The 12,946-nt window shown below is 43.6% G+C and overlaps 1 long non-coding RNA gene across 1 annotated transcript; it reads left to right on the forward strand.

Moving 5' to 3' along the window:
- The first annotated feature begins 336 nt into the window (after positions 1 to 336).
- LOC129337798 (uncharacterized) lies at positions 337 to 11,551 on the forward strand. The gene is made up of 2 exons (XR_008597855.1): positions 337 to 449; positions 10,574 to 11,551. It is a non-coding gene; the product is annotated as an uncharacterized LOC129337798 (long non-coding RNA).
- Positions 11,552 to 12,946: the final 1,395 nt, after the last annotated feature.

Genomic DNA, 12,946 nt, shown 5'->3' on the forward strand with positions numbered 1-12,946 from the left:
ATACCAGTGCTATATGCCTGCCATACTGTTTCCCATCCCTAAATCCTCACAAAATTGCTTCCAGTGTTATATATTTGGCTATAGCAATGGCTACCTGCTGATGTTGTAGAGTGACAAATGCCACCGCTAGTACCACCAATAGCAAGGGAAGGAAGAATAACTGGCATTCATTTTAACTTGCTCCACTCCTGGCACTTTGCAATAATTTAGGGGCCATTTGTCATTTCCAGCTTTTCCAGAATAATTAGGGCTGATTCCGCATCTATGGTACTTGTTTTATTCCTGTTCCATTTGCCTCTCTCTACCTACCACTACTTCTCATTGCTCTATGTGCTTCCTTTTTGCCCTTTAGGCTGGGAATGGCCACCCTAGTGATAAAACATCTGCTGTGCATACAAGGACTCAGGTTCAATCCACAGCGTTTCCGTTTGAAAAGGATCAAGTAGCAGGTGATGTAAAAAACAAACAGCTGCTGCTAGTCAGAGCAGATAATATTGACCTTGATAGGCCAATGGTCTGGCACAGTGTAAGGTAGCTATATGTGTTCTTCTCAGCGTTCTGCACTGTGAAGGCAAATTATGAAAGATGCTGTACTTGGGATAGCTGCTATAGCCAATAACTTCTGTCTGGGTAACTACAAATAACTTAAAACTATAGTATTGGTAAGAGGAATTGAATTACTGGTGGATCTTCAGCATTAATTAAATTCCATTTGGACACAGAAATACAATTAGGGCCCTGCAAATGCTGGAATTGTGACATAACAAGTAGTTCTTGCAGAAATGTCATAATAAAGCACTGGGAAGAAACATGTACTTTCCCTCAAAGTACTGATAACACACTCTTCTGCTATTGAATAGACAAAGGGATTACTTGTACATGTTCAACCGAAGCTTAATTTGAACAATGACTTACAAGGGTGAAAGAAAATTATGCAGTAATATAGAGAAAACCAGCTAAAAAATGTGGCAAGTCAATGCATGTGCACATGGAGACAAATGTCAGAGCATGCAGCAAAACCTTTATACTGTTGTGGCTGTTTTTTCCAAACAGTTGCCAAAAATAGCAATGGAAGCCACCAACCAGCCTGTCAGATGCACCCTGCTTATCTGCCATGTGTGTCTATTGTACTCTGTGTTATATTCTGGGCCTCTGAGAATGTGAGGAGGAATATCTGTGTAGCTGGATAACTGTGTAGCTGTGAATCCCTTATCTTGCAGGTGGCTACTTTCACTTCCTTGGCTAGCATGGGAAAGTGGCCTTGAAGTGCCAGTTGGAGCCATATCTCCCTGAAACACGGAATGAGCTCCTCCCCCTCTTCCCCTCCCCCCTCCCCCCTTCATCCTTCTAGGCCCTGCGTGCCTAAATTCTAACGGTCCTTATCCCAGAACGGGAACCTCGTCCTATATAACTAACATCACTTTCCCCCTTTTCCTCACTTCTGCCAATGCTGTAGTATGAGTGCACTGATACTGATGGATCGCTAATAAAGAAACTTTAACTGGACTTTTGGAATGTCTACAGTGAGGTATCTGGGAATCTAATTGGCAGGCCCTGACACAGCCCATGGATTCCTGCCCTCTCTCTAATTAGGGCACCTGAGGACAGGGACTGAAATCTTTCTTGACTACACTGAAGTCTATTCATTTTTTCTCAGGTTTGCACTCTGTTCAATTTGAGAAAAATGTTCATTAATGTAACCCTTGTGTTTAAGCTAAATGCCAGGTTCAAGTGCCTAGGGTACTGTTGTCTCTTTCTTTAAGCCCTCACCCAAGAAACCTGAGATCTCATTTAAATGTTGAAAGTTACTTCTTGCACGCACACATTGGGAATGTAAAACAAATATATTTAAAACAGAAACAGGTGAAGAGGACCAGAGGTTAAGATGTTCTCCAAGTTAATAATATTAAGGGCCCACCCTGAAGTCTTGTGGTATGGGTGACCATGAGTCAAGGTCCCACAGTTCCTTGTGGAGGGCAAAAAATGAAGTACATCTGAGCCGATTCCAGGCGGCCCTCCCCATGCCGAAACGTCGAGCGTCGTCACGCGGAAAACGTGAAATATCGCGTTTTCTCGCATGAGTTTTGCGCGATGTTGCGCGACGTTGCGCAAAACTCGCGCGAGAAAACGTGATATTTCGCGTTTTCCGTGCGACGACGCGCGACGTTTCGGCATGGGGAGGACCGTCTGGAATCAGCCCTAGTGAATGGCAGAAGATTAAGCATGTTTCTAGTAGCTAGTAGAGAGTAGCTTTTGCAGGCTGTCATCAGCCATGCTCGGGACCTTTTCTCTTTACCACAGCAGAGTAGACAATCTCAGCTCAGAAGTGATAGCCAATGGTAGGGATTCAGTACTAATAAATAATAATAAATAGTAATAATTCCAGCTTAGAAGAATCAAGGTAATAATGGTTGTTGGGGGTTTTCCGGGCTGTATTGCCGTGGTCTTGGCATTGTAGTTCCTGACGTTTCGCCAGCAGCTGTGGCTGGCATCTTCAGAGGTGTAGCACCAAAAGACAGAGATCTCTCAGTGTCTGAGAGATCTCTGTCTTTTGGTGCTACACCTCTGAAGATGCCAGCCACAGCTGCTGGCGAAACGTCAGGAACTACAATGCCAAGACCACGGCAATACAGCCCGGAAAACCCCCAACAACCATCGTTCTCCGGCCGTGAAAGCCTTCGACAATAAATCAAGGTAATACTTGCTACTTTCCTTCCATCTCTTCCCAGACAGTTTCCATCCTTATACTAAGCTAGATTGGCAAACCACTTACATCTAGAAAGAAAAGATCAACTCTGCTATTCCCTGGATGGATGCCCTTTTATAATAGTGCAGTCACTATCATAAATGCTAACACATTAGCATTACGAGTTACACTGATATTATGAAAAGGCAATTAATTTAACTCCCATCAAGTATGCTAATTAGATAGCTTTGTCCTGTTTTCCACTTTGCCTGCTGTGCAATTTTCTGCCATGAAATGGCTACAATATATATTTTCCAAAGCTTTGCGTTCAGTAATAATAAAAGAGGCAAGATCATTTGAGAATGTGCAGAGTAGTTTTTAGCTATGCTATCATTATTTCCTCTGACTAATGGTAAAGTAAACGACTCAGGCCGTCATTGAACCAACCCGTCCACAAACACAGGAGGGGTTTCTTCATGCTTCGGGTGTCTCTAGGTATGGTGGGAACATGAAAGAGAGAGTTTTAGCAAATTTACTAACGAATCCCTCTCAAATGACCTCAGGAGAACTGACTGAGTATATTCTGGGAGGCATTTTGAAAGCAGCAGAGAGTCAAAGGGGTGGGGGTGAGTTGATGAAGATGAGGGAAGTGTCTTCACCCCCTAACAGTTTATATAATTGGGGGGGGGGGTTGGAGTTGGAGGAGGGAAAATTTACCATCTGTTACTGTGCTTAGATTTCCAAGAAGGCGTGGGGCCTAGCATCTCTTATTTAAGAAATTCAAGATTGAATCTGGATATTATTCACTTAACTTCCCTACAAGCAGTCCAACAGAACGCTTGGGGAATCAGTCTTTAGTTCTGCTGGAAAAGCTGAAGACAACGGGCCTGACGTCATTGGGCCAAACTTCCCTCACTTAGGAAAACACTGTCCTTTTTGAAGGATGTGGGTTTTCTGTGGCTTTAATGGGACATCTTTGGATTTTTCTGAGACATGACAAATCTGATTAGAAATATTAATCCACCCAAGGAAGCTGGCTTTCAAGGCACCCTTATTTGTCATCCATCAGATCTTGACATCTACAGTATTATATATTGTAGCTGTCATGAAATTTAACTTACACAAAATTATTATTGAATTTCCCCCAATAATATTATGCATGGTAAGCTGGTCTTCCGAATACCTAATAGATATAACTTGGGATTTCAGTAGAAGAGAGCAATTTGAAGACTGTAAACTTAAAACTGAGATGCTTGGCTTTAGTGGACATTGATAATTCATTCCACGATTCTGTAATGGTGGCTTTTTAAAACTCTTCCTACAAAGGAAAGTACATTGTTGTTAGCTTTGCTCCTGTCTGTGCAGTTACTTTTTTAAAAAAATTAAGCACAATAGAAACAGGTACAAAATTATTGCAAATTTTTTCCCCCCAGCTCTAATGAAAAACACCCATCTGTTTTAAACTTCTATTGCCTTTAAAGCCTACAAAATGACTAATAAAGACAAGCTGCACAATCTAAAGGAAGTTACCACTAATTTCCTTTGAAATCATGGGGCTTAAGTAGTTAGACATTTAATTCCTACTCCTTTTCATAAGATAAGGCCCTATAAGGTTAGTCTTGTGGTGCTGTAGTTACTGGTTCTCTGAGGCTCAAGGGGGCCATTCCACATAGCAGGCATGTGTAGCAGAGGTGCCCACAGAGGTGCTGCATTTCAGACTTTTTTCATTAACAGAAGAGGAAATGAAGCATATATACAAGTGCTATATTTAACATTTCTATTCCAGCATGATTTAAATAAAACCAATTTTTGACAAAATTGTCTTGTGGCATATCTTCTTACTCTACCCATAGTACATAAAGTTAATTAGCAATACCATGATCCAGATATATTTTTTGCAGGGTTTTTTTTTTTTTAGCAAAAATGTTGTTAATTTCCCAGTGAAAAACAATTCTTTTTGCTGAAGTAAACAAGTTACTCATTTGAGATTGTCTAAACAATCTCTCACATAACTAAAATCACATGTTGGGGTTATGGAAATATGTCATATATTTGGAGGGGTGAAAGTAAGTGGATGCAAGCTGGAGTACCAGCAGAGCTTTTTTTCTGGGAAAAGAGGTGGTGGAACTCAGTGGGTTGCCCTCAGAGAAAATGGTCACATGGCTGGTGGCCCCACCCCCTGACCTCCAGACAGAAGGGAGTTTAGATTGCCCTCCGTGCTGCATGGCGCAGAGGTCAATCTAAACTCCCCTCTGTCTGGAGATCAGGGAGTGGGGCCACCAGCCATGTGACCATTTTCAAGAGGTTCCAGAACTCCGTTCCACTGTGTTCCAGCTGAAAAAAAGCCCTGAGTACCAGTAAGATAGTGCCGGGTAGTACCTCTCAAGTTCCACTGCAAGTCTTCTCCTGGACAGACAGTATCAGAAAGAAATACAAGTTACTTTCCTTCCTGTACCTCTGATTATTCCTGAGCTCCACTTCCAACAGTTTCCCACAAATACATCAGTCCACAAGTCAGCATTTGGTCATGCTGATTTTAACTATATCATTTCATTTTTCCAAAAACAAAGTAGATCTCTGTGTATGTGTGTGGGGGGGAGGGGAGGGGGGAGTAAAGCTGGTGCAACCATGCCACAGCTGCATAAGCACTACTTCTGTACAACCAGTTTCTTGTGTGTAATGAAGCAAAGGCGCACCTTTCTGTGATTGCCCACTATCTTTCTGCTTCTGCAGCGCTGTAACAATGTCATAATCCTACTGGGATTGCCCCTGTAATATTGACACAGTTTTCTTGATTAGAAACTCCTTTTTCTTTTCTCCTTCTGTAACTTCTGTAACTTCTATGCCTCTTAAGTGGAGGAGTAGTTATTACAGTGATGGGTGTCTCTCAAATGGCAAATTAAGCTGGTATGATCTGTGGTGCCCTGAGTGAGTAGGCGGCTATCAGGATATGCAGTTCTGTTTTGAATGGGAACAAGAAGTGGCATTAAACCCAAGCCTACATGGAAGTCTCTGACCCACAAGCATTTGTACCTGAGAAATCAATCGAGTCCCTGTTTGTTTAGATCCAACCTAAGAATCTGAAGAGTGTATTTAAGATTCTACCTAAGCAATTTCTGTAAAGCCAGTTGCCTCCAGGGCAACTGCCTGGCTGCCGTGTGACTGGGCTGGATGGACCGGTGGCCAGATGCAGCAGCACTACTTCCATTCTTCTGTTCTTACATATGCTTGTGCTGCTACATCAGTGCTTCTAGCAGTCTTTATTGCTTCACACATTTGTTATGAATTATCCAATGAAACTTTTGGCAACAGCTGAATGAATAAAGGTAGCATTACACTGTGATCTGGAGATAGTAAACTTCGGATTGATAAGGAGAATGGATTCCAAAGGTTTGTGTATACAGCATTCTGGTTGGCTGTTGGAGGGGCAGCTCCCATACAAAATGCCAAGAAAGCTGTCAGTTCTGACAAATAGTGTTCATATCTTTGCATTATGCAGAGAGACGGGAGTGTTGGTAAACTCATGACACCCAGTCTCATAGATGTTTACTCAGAAAGAAGTCCTTTGGAGTTTAAAGGAGATTACTCCCAGGCAAGTGCATATAGATAACTGTTAAGGGCATTTCTCATACTTGAAAGACAAGAATGCAAGGTAAATAATCAACTGATGAGGCTAGCTAATATTTTGCTGCATTTGATGTCTTTGTGACACTGGCAAATTTCCAACAAAATCTGGGAGGAGGAGAAATAACTGCACATTTTCTTTTTCTTTTGCATTTTTGGGCCCAAAGGTGCTCTCTCTTCAAGGAAAGTTAGACAGATGTACTTCCTCCTTTTTTCACAATAGATTCTCCCTCCCCTCAGTATAGAACCATCTCATAATGCACACCTACAGAGCCCACCTACAGGGCACTGCTTAGTAGAGCAGCACACAAACTAGTTGTCATATCCAGGATCTGAAAAGTGCTTTAGTTCAACTAGATGACTGGTCTGGTGGGACAGAGAAGTAGTCCTAGTGGACTACTTTTCATAACAATTTTCATAACTATTGCTAGGGATTGCTCTCCCTCAGTGCCCATGTGACATGCTGCCTCCTGCAGACCCTACCTGCCAGAGATCATCTATCTTGTGACCTTTTGGTATGCTGGTAATAAACTTGGACACTTGGTGTTCCTCATAATCCCCCATTCTCTCAACCCACCAGCTAGTGTCTTTGATGTGCTACTTCCTGCCGACTCTGCCAGGGATTATCCATTAAAGCCATAGCAATAACGATGGCTGTTTTAACTGGGTCTTTTCTTTTTTATGGTGGGATCCAGATTCTTTGATAGAATGGTTGGTGGGACTTAAGATCTGAAAGACTGAGAACCATTGTACTAGATGACATGATCCTCTGGGTCAAACTTTTCTGTTTCCCATTCTGCCACATATCTTGGAAAGTCCTGTCAAGCTCTGATTTCTTACTATAAAAAGATGCAAATGATCAAAGCTTTACAGAATTCTCTTTTATTGATTTTATTTGAAAAAAATAATTACCCAAAACAGATATAAAATATTTTAAAATCAAATGGAAATGTACATCACGTAAACACATGCCTCATTACAAAGGATAAAACTATAAAATAAGGTGCATTAACAGATTAATATTCTTCATTAATTAATATCACAATGTTTATCACAATACAGAGATCATTTTAGACTATTAATACAGTAATAAAAGCATGTGGAGGGGAGACACCAAATCAACACTGTTAGTGTTGATATATAACTCTATATATTATGAACATATCATATTTAATTTGGGCTTGCATGGTTTGTTTTAAAAATCTCAGTTGGGTTCTTTAATTTTGGAATTAAAACTGGTCATATGAGGAGCCCCGTGGCACAGAGCGGTAAGCTGCAGTACTGCAGCCCAAGCTCTGCTCACGACCTGAGTTCGATCCTAGTGGAAGCCGGGTTCAGGTAGCTGGCTCAGGGTTGACTCAGCCTTCCATCCTTCCTAGGACAGTTAAATGAGTTCCCGGTTTCCTGGGGGTAAAGTGTAGATGACTGGGGAAGGCAATGGCAAGCCACCCCGTAAGAAAAGTCTGCCAAGAAAACGTGATGCGATGTCCCCCCATGGGTCAAGTGGTGCTTGCACAGGGGACTACCTTTACCTCTTATCTGGAAATCAATCAGATAGTGGGAGGACTTGCAAGGACTTGCAGAGGGGGGAATTTCATTTACTTCTCCCCCCCCCCATATTTCTTCTTTCCCTTTCCTGGAAGCGGCTGTAATCTCTCCCCTTTTCTTGCTTCCGTCTCTTTCTCTCATCCACCAGTCAACCTATGCCCCATATTCAGCTTCCCCTCCCCGCTGCAGCCTCCGTCTGAAAAAACAATGGCCTGGTTGCACAGTTCCAGCCACCGGGCCAGGCCCAGTTGTGGATTGGGGAACCCACAACGACTTGCAAGGAACATCCCACTTTCCACTGTATCCCCCTCCCCACATTTTCCCTTGTGCCTGGAGATGGTGGGGTTTGAGGAGGGGAGGGCCCTCAGCAGGGTAAATGCCATAGAGTTCACCTTCCAACACCTCCAGTTTCTCCAGGAGAACTGATCTGGGCGGCTGGGAGATCAGTCGTAATTCTAGGAGATCACCAGCCACCATCTGGAGGTTGGCCCTTGAAGTCATCTGGACTGGATCTGTATTCTACATGGATCTGCCCCAAAGACTCCAATTAGTACAGAATGCTGGAGCTGAGTTACCACCAGGAACTAGATGAGGCCTGCACATTACAGCCTCTGTCATGGGCTGGTCCCGCCCAAGCTGGTAGCCCAGGCATTAACACGAAGCCAAGGAGTGTTCAAGAGTCACAAGCCGATTCCAGTCTGTAGTCAGAGCCCAAGGTAAACACCAGGGGTGTGTCCAAGATCCAAAAAGCCAAGCCAAGCCAAGTCCAGTCCAGTCCGTAGGTCAGAGCATGAGGGTATCAAGGCAAGGTGCAGGCAAGAGCAAGCTGCAAGGTACCAGGAAGTGGTTGCAGGTAATTGACACGTTGCTTCCATGCCTGGCAGTTGCTCCTGACTGGCTTTTATAGCCAGGCGTGATTTTCAGCCAGCTGCTGGGGCTCCATCCTGATGCTACTCATCGTCACTCTCCAGCAGCTGGCATTGGCTCAGGAGACGAGCTCTGCGCCGTCTCTCCTGCAGTTCCAGTCTCTGGCACTGTCTGCGGCGCTCTCTAGGCATGGGTGAGCCTGGGGGTGGGGGTGGAAGCCCCTGGCTGGGCTTCCCCTGTGGTGCTGGCAGTCCCTGACTGAGCTTCCCCTGTGGTATTGGGGCTAGAGGGTGCTGGTGTCTCAGCTGCTAGCTGTGAGCTTTGATCAGCCAGCAGCTGCTGCTCCTGATTGCCAGCTTCTGCTGAGTCAGGGCTAGGGCTGGCTACACAGAACTCTTCTTCTCCTGAGGAGTCCTGGTTGGCTACACGAGGCTCCTTTCCTCCAGAGGAGACCTCACTCTCAGACTGGGCCATGACACCCACACTGCAATTACTCCATTGGCTGCCTATCAGCTCCTGAGCACAATTCATGCACAAAGCCTCGCATGGCCTTGGACCCTCTGATCTGCAGGACCACGTCTTCTGTGTTCCACTATGGGCCAAACTACAAGTAACGAATGATACTTGAACGGTAAGTGTATTCCTCCCTGTTCACTTGCCCTCCACTTGCTCTCCACTCAATCCACTTGCCATTCAAGTGTCATTCGTCACTTGTAGCTTGGCCCTATGACAGTTCTGCTCATCTGGGTTGGGCCTGTTGCAGGTGCCACCCTGTAAACAGGCAAGATCCTATGTATATTTTCTCAGCTGTGGCCTCCATCTTTTGGAATGGCTTGTCTGAGGAGGTCAGGAAAGCTCCCATGCTCCTGTCATTCCACAGATTCTGTAAAATGGAGTTGTTCAGGAGATCTCTTCTCTAAAGGTAATAAGGCATATATTTAGGGTTCCCAGGCCCATATACCCTCTTGCTGGGGGGGGACCCTTTGCATGCTCCTCCAGCCTGAATGTGATGATGTCACTTACAGAAGTGATATCACACATGCTGCGGGAGCGCTCCCACACTCTGCATGCGGCTGATTCGTTGAGGATTGGCCCCCAAAGGGAGCACAGGAGCACTTTTGTGGTTGTCATGTTTGCTGGGAGTATGCATGCTGGATGTGTTCCCGGGGTGCCTGCTAGTGGTGGGCAATCTCGACTGGCCGGTGGGCCCAAAACCTCAACTGGCTGGCTAGCAGACAAACTGCTGGGAGATTATCCAACTTATTTGTAGCATAAGCTTTCGAGAGCCACAGCTCTCTTCATCAGAGAGAGAGAGAGAGAGAGAGAGAGAGAGAGAGAGAGAGAGAGAGAGAGAGAGAGAGAGAGACTAACATGGCTAACTTCTCTGGATCTATGCTGGGAGATTGTTTGCCACTGGCAGGCACCTGGCATCCCTACATATATTACTATAACAAAATAGTTCAGGAAGGCACTTTATAAAGGGAAAGGGACTGTGTATAAGATGTATTATCAGTTTGCTGCATGTATCATCCAGTTGTTTTCTACTAATATAATACCATTTTCCTTCATTATATCCACACTCTGCATCAATCCAAATATGCTATGCACCCACAGATTTTTGGTAATCTTAGTGCTAGTACATTGCTCGTTCAACGCCTCCTCATATTGATTGTATCAACCTACACTGTGCTTATTAGATATCTCTTATTAAACACTGTGTAATCTCCTTTGAGTTCACTAAGAAAGCTGTACTATAAATACAGTAAACACATAAGCAAAAATATAGTGACAAATATTAGTAATCAATAATCATACTTGAATTTTTCTCTCCCTGTTTCTCAATCACAGAGCAACTATTGCCCGTTTGGCAAGATCATACAAAAGGTGCCTTTAAAACTGCCACCATCTGAGAGGGGAGACGATGTGTGTGTTGTTTTATCCAGTAACAACAGATGACAGTTTCTCAAATGGCAATGCTAAATCAACACATCAGACTTGGAACGGAGATCTAAAAATACAGCAAGTAGGAGAGAAATTATGGCAAGTTGTTTGCAGAAAGGAAAGACAACTATCCAAACACAAATCTTTGCCAGCTTCTGCCTTAGAAAAGAGTAAGAACGCAACTGATGATGACTACTTGGAGGCATAATGGAATTTTATGGCAAAATACATGGAAAGTGTATATGAAGGATTTTGCTGTTTAGAGACATTGCAAAAAGGATCAGAAACACTGGTGGGGTGGAACACGTATGACATCAGAATGCTCTGCCTTCGTGTGTTGAAAGAAATGAATTTGTGGATTTTGAAAATGGCCTTTTGGGAAATGGAGTCTTTTAAAGTAGCGTTGTATAAAGAGGATACAATCCTTTGAACAAAATTGCAGCATATGTGGTAGTATGGTGCCCCCTAGTGTATATTTTAGAGGATAGCAATTTCATGGACTAAAGCATAGACTATCTCGCCTCCGATGATGATAAGCTTTCGTAGATTTCGTTCTAACCTGCTGTGCTTCCACCTTAAAATGAGCCAATGGGACTTTCACGTGTTTACCCATAAATGACTCTGATATATTAATGAAAAGGTTAAGAAAGATGCTTTAGTAAAGGGATAGCTATACTATCCCTTTAAAGTGAGCTATACTATTGTGGGTATTATGTACTGTCTATTGCTGTAGTAGGCTCATGCATACTATGTGATTTCTGCATTATTTTAAAGCTTATGCTTTGTTTCAGATTCTGTGATCCAAATTCTATTGCATTGTATACGGGATGGCTGGCACCCTTAGGAGCTGTAAGAGGGAGGAAGAATAAAACCTGATATTTAGAACCCTGCCTTGTGTTGTCTCTTTCCTTGCATTGAGCTACACAGATACCCCACTGGGAGTCTTGAGCTGTGGGAATACTGAGTAAAGTCCTGGCTTTCCTATCTCAGAATAGACATCAAAGCAGGAAAAGATTCAGAGAAAGGGCAACTACAATGGTCAATGGGCTGGACACCTTCCCTGTGAGAAAAAAGCCAGAGTTTGGGGCTCTTCAGTAAGAATGAGGGACATGATAAAGTTATGCACGGTGGGGGAAATTTTCTGAGAAACTTCCATTAAAAAAATATTAGAACGTGGGAGCACACAAGGAATGTGACAGGCAATAGATTCTAGAAAGACAAAAAGAAAATACTTCACACAATGCATAATTAACTTGTGAAAATTTTGGCTGCAAGATGGTCATGACTTTAAATGGCTTTTAAAAAGAGATGAGATAAATCCTTGGAGGGTAGGTCCGTAAATAGTTTTTCTGCACTGGGTGGCTGGCCAAGCTTGGATGTGAATGAAAAGGGGTCCCCCCCCTTGCTTCCACATACTACCATGGTGCTCTGGTGCATTTTCTGGTCCCCAGCTTTCTTGCTGTCTTTCTCAAACCTGTTTTACTGTAATTGTTGGGGGGGAAATGCAGTAAAGATGGCACGGCTGCTATGTAGATGAAAAGTCTGGATCTTTTCCAGTCCGACACACATCTGCACCATTTCCCTTGCCCTAGTGCCCTATGGTGGCCATTCTCCCACTCTTGCCCCTGAAAGGTTTTCCTTTCTTTTAATAAAAAATCTATTAAATGATGGTAGCGTTTTAATTATGGATTAAAAACAAAATCCCCCCAGTTGAGGGGGTGTGGGAAGGAAAGTATTGCTACAGGGAAAACATGGAGAAAGGCACTAGGTGGAATCCTATTACTGCAGCTCTGAATTAGCAGCTGCAGTGGGGACGAGTAAACTGCAGAGAGCTGTTACCATGTGGAGGTCACCAGTGGGATCAGTCCTGACAGCAAACGCCTGACAAGACATCTATGTGCAAAAGCCAAGCACATCTGAATATGAGCTACTGGACGGTGCAACAACACAGAGAGGATTTGGCCTCTGTGCCCCTGCTAGTGCCCAGGGTGTCTTGTTGGCTATTATGGGAAACAATAGGCAGGATTAGAGAAAGCATCTAGAGGAGCTCTCTTGTATGTGCTTATGAACTGGATGTTGTAAAGCACCCTGCTTATTACTTTGAGAAATACAGGATGCATGGCAGAATGTATTCTCATGGCAGCTGCCTACATGCTCAATTCAGAACTTTAGTGTTAGATTGGATGTACACAAAGAGCAGACATTTAAAAATGAGACAGATGGAAGAGAAAAAAAAGAAGCTTGCTGAAGCTAAAGATAGTGCTCGTTAGCACTTTTAAA

This window comes from Eublepharis macularius, chromosome 11, assembly GCF_028583425.1.
Source record: "Eublepharis macularius isolate TG4126 chromosome 11, MPM_Emac_v1.0, whole genome shotgun sequence".
NCBI lineage: Eukaryota > Metazoa > Chordata > Lepidosauria > Squamata > Eublepharidae > Eublepharis > Eublepharis macularius.